Source organism: Lathyrus oleraceus, chromosome 7, assembly GCF_024323335.1.
Source record: "Lathyrus oleraceus cultivar Zhongwan6 chromosome 7, CAAS_Psat_ZW6_1.0, whole genome shotgun sequence".
NCBI lineage: Eukaryota > Viridiplantae > Streptophyta > Magnoliopsida > Fabales > Fabaceae > Lathyrus > Lathyrus oleraceus.
This window is the reverse complement of record NC_066585.1, coordinates 7,374,214-7,389,830: the sequence shown is the minus strand read 5'-3', so window position 1 is coordinate 7,389,830 and position 15,617 is coordinate 7,374,214.

Sequence of the window (15,617 nt, the reverse complement as noted above, 5' to 3'; positions counted from 1 at the left end):
ACAGTCAAACACATACAAGCACAATAAAACAAGCACACACACTATATGCACACAATTGGGCTCATACAAGGCTAGGCTGTAAAAACAAGCCAACTGGAATGGGGTGTGGTTAGCTCTTAACCCTAACATTGAGAGTTAGGGTGAAGCAGATGAAATGGGAAGTGAGGGTAAGACCTCACAACTCTTATCCCTGGTCTGGGAGAGCTTGACTCAAATAGAAAGTGCGGGAGTTCAGAATGTAGGAACTCTTCTCCACAGATGACTGACTCATCATGATTTTGGGTTCTTATTCAAAATGCATCAACACAATGGTGTGAGCAAAGTGAATGACACAACTGAATAGAAGGGAATGGATTGCACATCCCTTCTATCTGCCAATTGCCTCTTAAGAGGTCTTTACCTGCTTGGCACAATATTAAACAAACACAAGCATTGCATCTTAAGGAGGACTTCAGACAGGTGTCTGCCCACATAACAGGACAGGTCTTCCAGACTACATGAAGTCAGGAGATTATACCTCAGTAGTAAGCAAACCACAAGCTAGCAAAGCAAGTTCAAAATGAACTCAAAGCCACTTAGGTACCTGTGAAAAAATCTAAACCAATCAGTTCAACTGTACAGACAAACAAACAACAGTTAAGCACACAGACAGACAAAGCATCAACACAATGGGCAAGGCACAAGCACAAGTGAATTTGTTCTCAAAGCCTACAAAACAACACAATGTTAGCCAACATCAACCAATAATCAATCTCAAATGAAGGATCATCATTACTCATGGAGATGTACTTGAACCTGAAATCACAATCCAAATGGTAAGTCCAAACCACTAGGTCAAAGCCTAGGGTCAAAAGAGGATCAAAAATCCAAAACAGAAGCTCAAATTTAACATGAAGCACCTTCAAACACATATTGACATATCCTAAAAAGGCTCACATCAAAATCAATCCTCAAATGCATTTCATGATCAAAAGAAGTCAAGCTCATATGTGATCATCATGAATGAAAAAATTCAAATCAAAACAGAAATGATTCAAATAAATCTGGAAAAATTTATGAACATCCAAAACATCCATCATACAAAAAATCAGAATCATCAAAGTGAAGGAGAATTGCGGTCCAAAACGCAGCGGAAATTAAAATTTCTCCTTTAGAGATCCTTACGAATGGTCATGATCAGTGATAGAATATTTACCTCTTGTGACGGTTGAAACCTTTGGTGCAGATCTCTTGCAACGATCAAAACCCTTTGATGCAGATCCACGAAACGATCACGAACGTTGAACGATGACAACGTCTCTACTCAGTCCACACGAACGGGTTCCTTCAATCTCAGTGCTAGCTGGTACGAATGAAGGCTTTGAGTGAGAGAGAGAGAGTGAAAACGAAAAGAATGCAACCGCAAATTTTTTGCTTTTGCACAAGGGTTCTATTTATAGAACCACTTGTGTGGGCTTCAAGCTAAAAGCCCACTTAAGTGTATTTTGGCCCATATCTTATAATATGCCCAAAATCACTTAAGCTCATGGTACCTTACCATATTTCGTATTCTACTCAAGTACACCGTACCTTACGATGTTCTATAATTCACTTAAGGGTACCGTACCTTACGATATTCCTTAGTTACTCTATCTCTCATCAATCCGTCCTTTGTGTGTGACCCTGTAGGTTTTCGTGACGTTGGCAATTATATTAAATCACACATTTAACATAATAAACAGTGAGCGGTATCTAGCAACACATCACTGCTACCCAAGACACGAAAATGTCAAGTGATCTGACACAACCTTCTGTGATAATAATTATGTGTATAATTACCCTTTTGCCCTTATGTCTATATTGAACACAAGGTATAGACCGTGTCATCCTTGTCCAGTTCAATATTGGGCCCGTAGACATTTATCCTGTTATGCAGGATGGGCAAATTCCATCTAGGTCACTCATTTATCCTGATTGATCACCAGAGCTGAATCTCCGAAGATGTCCAGAGTCTTGATTCTCAGATCAATGGCTTGCTCAATACCCAAAATACAGGCCTCGTACTCAGCTTCATTATTTGTGCACTCAAAAGTCAAACGAGCGGTGAAAGGTATGTGCGCACCTTTCGGTGTTGTAATGACAGCGCCAATTCCACTTCCTCTAGCATTGACAGCCCCATCAAACAACAAAGTCCACTTTTCGTTTGGATCAGGTCCCTCCTCAACAACTGGCTCTTCACAGTCTTTCATCTTGAGGAACATGATGTCTTCATCTGGAAAATCAAACTTCATCGGCTCATAATCATCAATCGGCTGCTGAGCAAGATAGTCTGACAGAATACTCCCTTTGATGGCTTTCTGGGATGTATACTGGATATCATACTCTGTTAAAATCATCTGCCAACGGGCAACACGTCCGGTGAGAGCCGGCTTCTCAAAGATGTACTTCACTGGATCCATCTTAGAAATCAACAAGGTAGTATGGTTCAACATATACTGCCTCAGTCGGCGAGCAGCCCAGGCCAAAGCACAACAAGTTTTCTTAAGCTGCGAATATTTGACTTCACAGTCGGTAAACTTTTTGCTAAGGTAGTATATGGCATGCTCTTTTCGACCAGACTCGTCATGCTGTCCCAATACACACCCCATCGAGTTCTCGGTCACTGACAGGTACATTATCAGAGGTCTCCCAGGAACTGGAGGTATAAGGATTGGAGGTTTCTGTAGATACTCTTTTATCTTCTCGAAAGCCCTTTGACAATCTTCATTCCACCTGATAGCCTGATCTTTCCTCAGCAATTTGAAAATTGGCTCACACGTGGTTGTTAGGTGAGAGATGAACCTTGCAATGTAGTTCAACCTCCCTAAGAAACTACGGACTTGCTTCTCTGTTCTTGGCTCTGGCATTTCCTATATCGCTTTTACTTTGTCGGGATCCACCTCAATCCCTTTTCCGCTAACAATAAAACCCAGCAATTTTCCCGATCTCACCCCGAAAGTGCACTTGTTCGGATTAAGTCTCAGTTTGAATTTCCTTAACCGTTCAAACAATTTCTGCAGATTCACCAAATGTTCTTCTTCTGTCTGAGATTTGGCAATCATATCGTCCACATAAACCTCGATTTCATGATGAATCATATCATGGAACAGAGTCACCATAGCTCGTTGATATGTTGCTCCAGCATTTTTCAGACCAAACGGCATCACCTTGTAGCAGAAGGTGCCCCATGGGGTTATGAAAGTTGTCTTTTCCATGTCCTCTGGTGCCATCTTGATTTGGTTATAGCCAGAAAAACCATCCATGAAGGAGAATACCGAGAACTGAGCTGTATTATCCACCAAAACGTCGATGTGAGGTAATGGGAAATCATCTTTAGGGCTAGCTCTGTTCAGATCCCGGTAGTCGACACACATCCGTACCTTTCCATCCTTCTTAGGTACTGGGTTGATGTTTGCAACCCATGGCGGATAATTGGTGACTGCTAGAAACCCTGCATCCAACTGCTTTTGCACTTCTTCCTTTATCTTGACGGCCATCTCTGGTCTTGTTCTTCTGAGCTTCTGCTTGACCGGAGGACAACCTTCTTTGAGAGGCAAGCGGTGTACCACGATGTCTGTGTCCAGCCCGGGCATGTCCTGATAAGACCAGGCGAAGATGTCAACGTATTCTTGCAGCAATTCAATCAGCCCTTTCTTCACATTGTCTTCTAAAGCATCCCCTATCTTGATTTCTCTCTTGGCGTCCTCGGTGCCGAGATTAATCACTTCAACAGACTCTTGATGCGGTTGAATAACCCTTTCCTCTTGTTTTAATAACCTGGTAAGCTCTTCAGGGAGTTCACAGTCTTCATCACCCTCTTCTTCAGCTTGAAAGATTGGATTTTCAAAGTCGAAACGAGCCGTAGCAGAAACGTTATCAATAGGATCCGGTGATGTGCATCTGCATGAGTGATGGTATGTGCTTATGAGTGTGAACAAGAAGTGAAAACTAAACAAAACATTGCCATTTTTTTTATTTTGAAAAACTGCAAAAATAGAAAGACAGGGAACGAAATATTTGAATGCAAAAATACGTCCTTTATTTATGATAAAAATGCAAGTGTCACATAGACGGGCCCTACAATGAGTCATTACGCCCTGGGCGGAACGTAAGACTTGGATATGCATGAATAAACAAAGAAAATTACTCTTCAAGAAGAGTGACTTGGATAATCTCTTCAGAAGACCAATTGTTGATGACTTCACCCGGGATCCTCGGACGCACCCAGTTGTCAATGTCACAATCACTATCCCCATCTTCTTCGTTGACTGCAGAGACTTGACCATACTGAATGATGCCAGCACTGGAGAAAGTGATCGGCCCCTGAAAAGTCTGAGGCGTTGAAGTACACACATCCGAAACATCAGAATCAAGTTCAATTACATCATGGATTACATAATCAGTAAGAACAACATCTGCGAATTCATCAGTAGCATCTTCAAACACTTCTTCCTCAACCCCTTCCACAGACTCTTGGACAAACAAATCTTCAACCTGGAGGATACCTTTGTCGAGCAAGGCCTGGATACCCTGCTGTAGCTTCAAACAACCTCCACTCTGAGTGGCACAATCCAAACAACCCTTCCCACAACCGGGGAAAACGTCGGCCTTCAACAAGCATCCTTTGATATCCAACAATGGAGTCTTCAACTTCAACACATCCTTAATGGACTTGGCTTTTCCCTCTATCATGTTAACGTTCGCACCACCATGCTGGGGCATGGGATTGTTAACGACATTCGGAGCCGGTGCAAGATCGATGGCCTTTGAATCTATGAGGTCTTAAACTACGTGCTTAAAAGCTTTGCAGTTCTCAATATTGTGGCCAGGTGCCCCAGAGTGGAAGCTACACCTAGCATTGGCGTCGTAACCCACCGGAAGTCTACCAATAGGAGGAGCCAGAGTGCGCAGTTGCACAAGTTGTAGTTGTTGAAGACTAGAAAGCAACTGAGCGTACGACATTGGAAGGGTGTCGAAACGCTGGTCCATCATCCTTTGCCTCTGTTGATAAGCGGGTCTGTTACCCGGTTGCTGCTGATGTTGATACTGAGCTGGTTGACGTTGTGATTGTTGTTGTTGTAGTGGCGCTGCAGCTGGAATGGTCACAGCCGCAACATACGGTTGCTGATGATAATTCTGAAAATTATTCCTCCGGTTATCCCTGTTCTTATAAGAAGATATGGCATTTGCATCCCCTTCTCTCCTCTTTTGTCCCTGAATGAACGGCTTCTTCACCCCTGATGAGGATCCACCTCCACTCTGGCTCTTATAGGTCTTTAGGTAATTCTCCACCCTTTCTCCAGTAGAGACCACATCAGCAAAGTTGGAAGCATTGCACCCCACCAGACGCTCCAGATAAGGTCCAGGCAGCGTATTCATGAACATGTTGGCCATTTCCTTTTCCAACATAGGAGGCTGAACACGGGAAGCTATATCCCTCCAGCGTTGAGCGTATTCCCTGAAGCACTCATTGCTTTTAAGAGACAGATTCTGAAGTTGAGTTCTGTCCGGAGCCATGTCTGCATTATACTGATACTGCTTCACGAAAGCCTCTGCCAAATCCCTCCAGCAACGGATGTGGGCTCTGTCCAGCCTCATATACCATTCCAAGGATGCCCCGGCTAGGTTATCCTGGAAGAAGTACATAAGTAGCTTCTCGTCATCAGAGTATGCAACCATTTTACGGAAATAGGCTTGCACGTGAGTTTTGGGGCAAGAGCTGCCATGGTATTTGTCAAATATCGGGACCTTGAATTTCGGTGGCACTCTCACACCTGGGACCAGCCCCAAGTCAGCAACATCTACTCCCAGAAGATTCTGTCCTTCCACTGCTTTCAACCTCTCTTCCAATCTTCTAAACATGGGGTCCATGCCAAAGTCTTCCTGAAGCAAGGGGAACTGATCATCCTGACCATCCTGAATGGGTTGTTGATCTAGGTTGACATGCGGGATCGGGATAGGCCCCGGTCCATTGGGACCATTAGCCTCTCCAGCTGGAGGATCAGCCAACGTCTTCGGTTGAGTAATAGGGGGATCCCTCTGTACCAACAATCTAAGCTCCTGCTGTCCTTGAGCCACCCCTTGAACCAAATCCATGAATTGATTCATGCGAATCTTCATCTCGGCGAGCTCTGCTTGTAGGCTCTCCATCGCTCTCTGTTGATTCCTTCGGGTACCGTATCGGTGAATGCCTGAGTCAGCTATCCTGCTAGCGGGACACCAAACAATATGAGAACACTGCAGCGGTACCTGTTATGCAAGATATGACAATGAATATGTAAATGCAATGCCATGTTTATCAAATCCAAAAGGTATTCTACCCCCTTGATTCCAGTCTCACATCAGGCGAATAGTGCAAGAAGACTGAGTCATGGATAAACTTCTGAGATCAAGATGCAACAAAGGGAAACCAACATACAAATGAGTTCCAGGAAAGGGGCCTTAGCCAAAAGTACATCAAAAGAGGATCCCCACAACAAGCCTGTGGATTATCACTACACAACAACAAAACAAAAAGTAAAGGGAGGAACATAAACCAGGGATCAGCCTCTTGTATACAACCCATAAGGACTGCTCCTCACTTCATCCAGTAATGCCACCGTGTCGGGATGATCTGGAGATTCTGTCAAATGCCGGATAAGCAAATTCCTCTTGTGAATGATCCCATCCAGTTCGTTGATGTGCTCTCTGTAGTAATTCCCATCATCTTCTCCGAATACCTCTTCAAGTCTGGATTTCTTCAAACCTGCCAACACCTTGAGTTCTTCAATCTGTCCTCGAGCCTCATGGAGTTGATATGTGATGTAGCCATTAGTAGAACGGGCGCACAGAAGCTCATTGTTTTTTCCCCTTCAGCAAAGTCGTCAATTTCTCTATCTGACCAGTCAGTTCGGCTACTGTCTCCTCCTCCTTTGCCTTCCGAGAAGTTGAAAATGCATCCCATTGCTCCTGCCAGCCAGCTAATTTACCATGAGCATCTACTAACTGCTGCTTGACTCGCCTCAACTCAGAACTGGATGATCTCAAGGCTTCGTCTGTCTTCCTGAAGAAGTCCGCCTCCACAGCAAATCTCCTCTCTGCTTCCTTTTGCACTCTGACGGCTTCCCCCTTCTGATATTCTGCCTCCTGGAATTGACGCATACAGTCTTGTAACTTCTCACTTAACTCTGAGTTCTTGGTTTGAAGTCCCTCCATGGCACTCTTCAACTTGTCGTACTCCTCTCGGCTCACCATTGTTGACTGCTCAGGAGTAGGTGGATACAAAGGTTCTTCAATAGGGAACGGCAGACCAAACTCTTCGACTCTTCCTTGAAGCCACTCTTCATACCGAGGGTAAGTTCTACAATCTCCTTTTCCAAGGACGGTTCTTCCTCTCTTGATCACCTTGAGCCAGGCCTCAGCTGCCTTACGGGATACCGTCAAATCAGGCGAAGAATGGAAAAACAGAGATTCTTCCACATTCTTTTCCAAAGGCGGAGTTCTTAAAGCATATCCAAACTGTCTAACTGCTAGAGAAGGATTATAGTTGATTCCTCCTATTCTTCCTACCAACGGAACATATGGGAAGTTCCCAAAACTATGAATAATATCTGCCCGAAGCAAGCTCCGGTCGGACCACCAAGGAATATCTTCAGCTCTCAACCCCATCAATCTCTTCGACCAACTCAACGAGTCCTTGAAATTAACGAACACTCCTGATTTGGGTAGGTGAGAACTGAACCACCTATAAAACAAAGGCACACAACAATTCAACAATCCCCCTTTTCTATTCTTATTTCTGTGGTGCACTGAATGAAAGAAATCTCCTAGCAAGGTCGGTACTGGATTTCTCAACACGAAGAGGCGTATTGCGTCCATGTCCACAAATTTGGCGACATTAGGGAACAAGACAATCCCATACACGCAAAGAGCCAACACAGCATTGAAACCCCTCTGGTTACCATCTTCCAGCTTCTTCTTTGCTTCTCCCAGTAAGAAACTCAGATGAAAACCACTAACTTCTCCCTTCTGACACATATTAGCCTTTCAGACTGATTCCTCCAAATATGTGGCTGAAGCAACCATGCTGAGATCGGGCAGAAACTCATAACTGTAGAACAATAACTGTGATCTGATAGGAACTCTGAGAAAACTGGCAATCTCCTCCAGAGTAAGGACCAAGATATAATCCGGGAATGTGAAACACCTCAATGGAGGGTCATAGAACTGTAGCAGTGTGAATAGGGCGTCATGTTGATCTTTGGAAAGAACCGTGACGAAACTTAGAATCAGACCGTAATCCTCTCGGAATCCTTCTAGAGAACCAGGATCCATTAACTGCATCAACTGTTGGATGGGCTCCAGACAGACCACCGGAAACTTGTAGGCGACAAGTCTCTTTCTGCCAATATCCATCTTAAGAGAACCAGAAAAACTCCGACTGGAATCAAGAAGAAGATGTAAACCCCCTTGAAATGGATAAACATATGTTAAATGATATGAATGCAAATGATGTGATGATGTGAATGCAGTGCAGTGGTATGTCAATCAGGATTGCTGTATCTGCTTGAACATCTGTCGGGTTACACTGTCTGAAGAGAAAACCACTGAGGAATATAATACAAGATCAAAGCTCTGCTCCAGAAAACCGGGTTGGTTGGAGGTTAAGGTTTCCTGAATTTAGCCCGCCCCTCACTGGTAGGTTCTAAGAACAGAAGTTCGTCAACTTCAGCCCTTCAGTCGCGAATAATACGTTTACCACTGAAGGTTTGGCATTATTGCGGGATAAAAGACCTCCACTGACTCCCCTCAACAGGACATCCTAAAGCAAGTTCCCAGTCTCGGGGTCCTCGGATTGATCAGCGAGAATGCGCCCACCAGAGCTAACATAATCACGTCTCGGAGGAGAGGCCTCGAATGAGTTCTCGGGAAATGGTCACCAGAGTCGACGATTTCTAAAGGAACATCATGTCGTTACGGAACATCCGTAGGACATAATATATCCAAGAGAAACCTCGTCTGGGTGTGGTTCTTCACGAACGACTTAACGTAGCAACATGCCACGCAAGCCTCATGATCATCCACTCTAAAACCTGTGTGTGCACTCAAGCCTGGGTAATGGGCTTATCTCTCGTAGAACATCCCATCCCAACAAACAAACAACAGCTCCAACAGATACAGCAGATGAATGCAAGCAAGTAAGTAAATAAATGTACAAAAGCAAGAACACCCAATAAACAAGAAATCACACGAGCTAGGAGGGACTCGCTTAGGGAAGATGGACCAGCAAGAGGTCAACTTCTCAATTTCCCCAGCAGAGTCGCCAGCTGTCGCAACCTGAAAAATACAGTGCGCGAAAAAAAAACAACCGGCGAAAGAAAAAGACAGAAGAGTCGCCACCGTGCGTTATTCATCCCAAAGGAGGGAAAGGAAACGCTCGAAGTAAACCTGAAAAAGGAAAGGACAAGACGGGGTCTCGCAACCAAATCTTGGGTTCGGGAGTCGGTTATGCGAAGGGAAGGTATTAGCACCCCTACGCATCCATAGTACTCTACGGGATCCACTTTTGTGGTTTTCGTCTAAAGGGTGTGGGTTTACCTAATGTGTTTATTTACTAAAAAAGGTTAAGAGAAATGACTCGCGCGGATGTCGCATCCACTGCATACGTATCTCATCTGAATATGAGAATCAGAGTCTTCGTAGCTCGGCTGACCTATGGGTTGGGGGATGTGTGCTCGCTAAGACATCGCATCTTATGCCTACGTATCTCATCTGGAATGAGAATCAGAGCAAGCCGTAGTTCGGCTAACTACGGGGTTATGGATTGGGTTTTGGACGAACAACGTTACTACGCAATCTACCGGATGCTCGACCTTTGGAGACTTACTCGCCTGTAGTAGAAGGAGTAAACGTGTGTTATGGGTTTGAGGGTTTGGGATGCTCGAGGGCAAACAGGCAGTCCTTGACGAAGGAACCGCGCTACATGTGGGGATATGAATACAAAACACAAAACATGTATCTCAAAGTAAAATTCCACCAAGGGGCTCAAACATTGCCTCCTATCGAGGTCTTCCAGCTAGGAAAGCAGTAAAATGCGGGAAAAATGTAAAAGTACCACGCGGATAAAGATCCGAAGTAACAGCAATTAAAGGATTAGCAACCCTGAGATCTCTCCAGCTAGACCATCAAAGAAAATCAGTCAATACGATTAATCAGGATAAACCTCCGGATGGTATCCCTGCAAGAGTATGTGAGCCCTCACGAAAACTCAACAGAAAGGTTAGACAAACAGGACAAAAAGATAGGGTAATCAAGGGTTGCCCCTAAATCAAAATGTAACCACATGAATCATGTCATTAAAATTCACAAAAAGCTCACAAAAAGCAACCAAGGGTAGGAGGCCTAAACCTCTTGTCAAACACATGCATCAAAAGGGTATCAAATTCACCCATAATACCTCATACATTTAGAGCATTCAAATTAAAGGCATAAATGTGATGGATATAGGGCAAACCTGATTGGAGAGCTTGATTGAAATTGAGTTGCACCCGTGAGGTTTACAAAACAATCTTTAGGGTTTATGTGAGGCAGAGGTGATTCTGTGCAGTTGAGTTCCCTTCAGGGTTTGGAGGCTGCTCTGAACTCTGTTAGTTCTTCTCTCACTATCTTTTTCCTCAGGGTTTTGTTCCAAGGAAACCTCAGAGTATTTTGCTTCTCCTTTTCTCAAGTGAAGCCTTGGTATTTATAGACTGAATTCCATGACTTTGTGGGCTCAAATGAGGGAGACCCAAGTCCAAAAAAAAAATTTGTTATATTTTATTTATTTATTTAATTAATTTTTTTTTCGTTTTTTTTTTTCATATTTGTTTTTCTTTTTTTTTTTTGTTTTTTTTTTTCAGGAAAAATGAAGGGTAAATTTTGGGGTATTACAATACCAATCGGTGTTTTGAAAGCAGTTCGGTATGCCCAAAGCACATCATCAAGCTTACTTGCCCAATCCTTGCGAGATGAGTTAACCGTCTTCTCCAAAATTTGTTTAAGCTGTCTATTCGACACTTCAACTTGACCACTTGTTTGCGGAGTGTACGGAGTGGCTATATGATGTTTTAAATTATACTTCAAGAGTAGCTTCTCCATTAGGTGATTTAAGAAATGAGTTCCTTCATCACTTATTAGAGCTCTTGGCACTCAAAACCTGACAAATATATTTTCCTTTAGAAACTTGACTACAACTTTTGCATCATTTGTTGGTAGAGCAACTGCTTCTACCCACTTGGATACATAATCCACCGCCACCAAAATGTAATTCTTTCCAAATGAAGGTGGAAATTGTCCCATAAAGTCAATACCCCAAACATCGAAGAGCTCAACTTCCAACATGGGGTTTTGCGGCATCTGATTTCTTTTCGAGATGTTTCTCATCCTTTGACACTTATCGGACTCTTTGATTACTTGCCGAGCATCTTTGAAAAGTGTATGCCAGTATAAGCCTGACTGGAGGACTTTGGTTACGGTTCTATCACCACTAAAGTGTCCATCATAGTCAGAGTCATGACATGCTTTCAGGACATCTCTCTGTTCTTCTTCGGGAACACATCTTCTGACCAACCCGTCTACTCCTTTCTTGTACAAGAATGGGTCATCCCACAAGTAAAACATGCAATCATGCACAAAAAATTTCTTTCTGTTAGAGTCAAATTCTCTAGGGATCACCCCGCCTACTAGATAGTTCACGTAGTCTGCGAACCATGGCATTCCAATAACAGCAAGGATGTGTTCATCAGCAAACTCATCCTTTATTGGACGCTTTTCCTCATTCTCCTCTACAGGGGACATCCGAGAGAGGTGATCTGCCACATTATTTTCACACCCTCTTTTGTCACGAATTTCCACATCGAACTCTTGGAGGAGTAAGATCCATCTCAACAGTCTTGGCTTAGAGTCCCGCTTAGCAAATAAATACTTCAAAGCAGCATGGTCAGTATAAACAATGACTCTAGAACCCAACAAATATTGCCTGACTTTATCGAAGGCATAAACCACCGCTAGAAACTCCTTCTCGGTAGTCGCGTAGTTCATTTGTGCAGGGTTCAAAACGTGACTAGCATAATATATGACATGCAACTGTTTATCTCTATGTTACCCAAGAACTGCTCCCACTGCAATGTCACTCGCATCACACATGATCTCAAAAGGTAGAGACCAATCTGGGGCAATGACAATTGGTGTCGTCACCAATTTATTTTTTATAGTTTCAAATGCAACGACACACTCTTTATCAAAAATGAAAGCCTTGTCCTTAACCAACAGGGTAGTTAAAGGTTTAGCTATCTTAGAAAAGTCTCTTATGAACCTGCGGTAGAAACCCATATGCCCTAAGAAACTTCTTATACCTTTTTCGTTCATTGGAGGGGGTAGCTTTTCTATTACCTCGATCTTGGCTTGGTCCACTTCTATTCCTTTGTAAGAAATTTTATGACCCAAGACTATGCCTTCTCGCACCATGAAGTGGCACTTCTCGCAGTTGAGAATCAAGTTAGTCTGTTAACATCTTTCTAACACAAGGGAAAGGTTAGTTAAACAATTATCAAAAGAGAAACCAAATACCGAAAAGTCATCCATGAAGACCTCCATATGCTTTTCAAGCATGTCCGCAAAAATGGAAGTCATGCATCTTTGAAATATGGCTGGTGCATTACATAACCCGAATGACATTCTTCTGTAAGCAAATATACCATAGGGGAAAGTAAAAGTTGTCTTCTCTTGATCTTCTGGTGCAACCTCTATCTGATTATATCCAGAGTATCCATCAAGAAAACAATAGTACTCATGACCAGCCAACCTTTCCAACATCTGATCGATGAATGGTAAAGGAAAGTGATCCTTTCTTGTCGCCAAATTCAACCTTCTGTAATCAATGCAAACACGCCACCCCGTGACCGTCCTTGTAGGGAATAACTCATTTTTCTCATTCCTTATAACGGTAGTCCCTCCTTTCTTCGGAACCACATGAACATGACTCACCCAAGAGCTATCGGATATGGGATAAATTAACCCAGCATCTAATAGTTTAACAACCTCTTTCCTAACCACTTCCTTCATTGCGGGATTGAGTCTTCTTTGGGGTTGTACCACTGGTTTGTGACCATCCTCCATGAGAATTTTATGCATACAAACCTTAGGGCTAATCCCCTTCAAGTCTTCTATCGCCCATCCCATTGAACTTTTGTGCTTCTTCAGAACCTTGATGAGCTTGTCTTCTTGTGAAACTTCTAGATTAGAGCTTATAATAGTCGGGCATCTCCTTTCAGAATCTAGAAAAACATACTTGAGATTTTCAGGCAATTGTTTTAGCTCAGCCACTTTCTTGGTCTCATCTTTCTTTTCCTCAAACTGGGGTTCCCTCAAGTTTTCCCATCGGAGCAATCGGGATCCCTTAAAGAGTGGTTGTGTTGCCATCATAGTTAACATTTCCCTCTCCTTTTCATCAGCTTCTTGAGTGTCTTCAGAAATTGATAGACTTAGAACTCTCTCCAAGGGCAATTGTGGTTCACCTAAAGGATTTTCTTGCAGAACCATTTGATCAATCACCTCTATGTGTTGACTGGTGGCCACGTCATCTTTGTATTTCATGGTGTTTCGCACATCAATTTTCAACTCTTTGTCGTAAACTTTTAGAGTCATGGTGCCCTCTTCTATATCTATCAAACATCTTCCGATCTCCAAAAATGGTCCACCAAGGATGAGTGGCATCTCTTCATCTTCCGGCGTTTCTAAGATGACAAAGTCCACCGGAAATACAAACTTATCAATCTTCACAAGAACATCTTCCACCACTCCGTACGGTCTCTTCACAGAGTGGTCAGCAAATTGAAGTGTCATTCTGGTATCTTGCACTTTTCCAATCCCCAACCTCTTGTAAATGGATAACGACATGAGACTCAGACTAGCCCCCAAGTCTATGATGGCCTTTTTGAAAGATCTATCCCCAATGGTGCAAGGGATAGTTATTCAGCCTTGATCTTTCTTCTTCACCGGAATCTTCATACCCTGCAAAATTGCACTACAAGTTTCGGTTAGTACAATAGGGTCAATATCGGTGCTCCTCTTTTTTGAAATAATACCCTTCATAAATTTGGCATAAGAGGGCATTTGTTCAAGTGCCTCCAAGAACGGAATGTTAATCTCAAGCTTTTTGAACATCTTCAAGAATTTCTCGAAGTTTTTCTCATGTTGCTCTTTCTTCTTATTTCTTGTGGGGAAAGGGAGTTTGACAACCGGCTTCGATTCACTAACTTTTTCTTTAACCATCAGTTTAGGCACTAGCACTTCTTCACTCACAATCTCATTTTCTTTTATTTCCAACTCAACTTCAAGCAATTGGTCTTCTTGGTCATCATATTTCTCGAGGACTTCTTTCGATTTACCATTCCTTGTGGTTATAGCACTCACATTATTATGCTCTCGTGGATTTGTAACTGTAACACTCGGTAATGCACCCGGTGTTTGAGAACCCACGAGTTGTTGAGCAATCTGACTCATTTGCATTTCCAGATTCTTTATTGAAGCACCCGTGTTTCTCAGATTACTTCTAGTCTCCTCTTGAAATTATGAACTTTGAGCCGCCATTTTTTTCAATGGCAATTTCCCAATCTGCTTTTCTTGAGACCTGTTGTTGAAATTGTTGTTGGGATTGGTGAAACTGCTACTGGTAAGGTTGTTGTTGTTGTTGTGGTCGATACCGCTGTTATGGTTAGCTTTGATATTGGTTGGGCGCTTGCTTCTGAGCATTTTCTTGCTGGTCCTTCCAGGAAAAATTTGGATGATTTTTCCATCCAGGATTATAAGTATTGGAGTAAGGGTTGTTCTGCTTCAGAAAATTAATCTCTTCTACCTGTTGTGCAGTTGCCACATAATGCATGGCGAAGTGAGGTCCCCCACAAATTTCACAACTAACTGCTTTAATAGGTTGAACCGCTTGAACTTGTGCCACCATTTGAGTGTCAAGAGCCATTTTCTTGATTCTTCTCTCTACTTCAACTGTTATTTGATCTTCCATCTTCACAACTTGATTTGCTAGCTTGAGATCAATGATACCTTCAGGTTGACTTACACTACGATCATAGAGCTCCAGACGCTCATTTGCTGCAATGGCTTCAATGATTTTCTTTATTCCAGTGGTTGTTGTAAAATTTGTTGAGCCATCGGAAGCTGTGTCTATGAGTTGCTTCGTCTTCATTCTAAGGCCATTCACAAAATTTTGCATCTGTTCAGTTGCATCCATGTTATGAGTAGGACATGCAACCAACAATCGTTTGAACCCCTTGTAAGCGTCTCTGAGTGACTTTCCTTCCTTCTGGTTGAAATTAACAATATCATATCTCGTGCGAATATACATAAAAGCAAGAAAGTACTCATTCAAAAATGTTGTCTCCATTTGTTGCCAAGCTGTAATGCTTCCCGCGGGTAAAGAGTAAAACCAGTCTTTGGCATCTTCTGATAGTGTAAACGGAAACATCACCAACTTTTTAGCTTCCTCTGAGTGTCCCTCAATTTTCAACAATGTCGTCATGGTCAAAAATCTTTGTAAATGTCTGTTGGCATCTTCATTGATTTTTCGG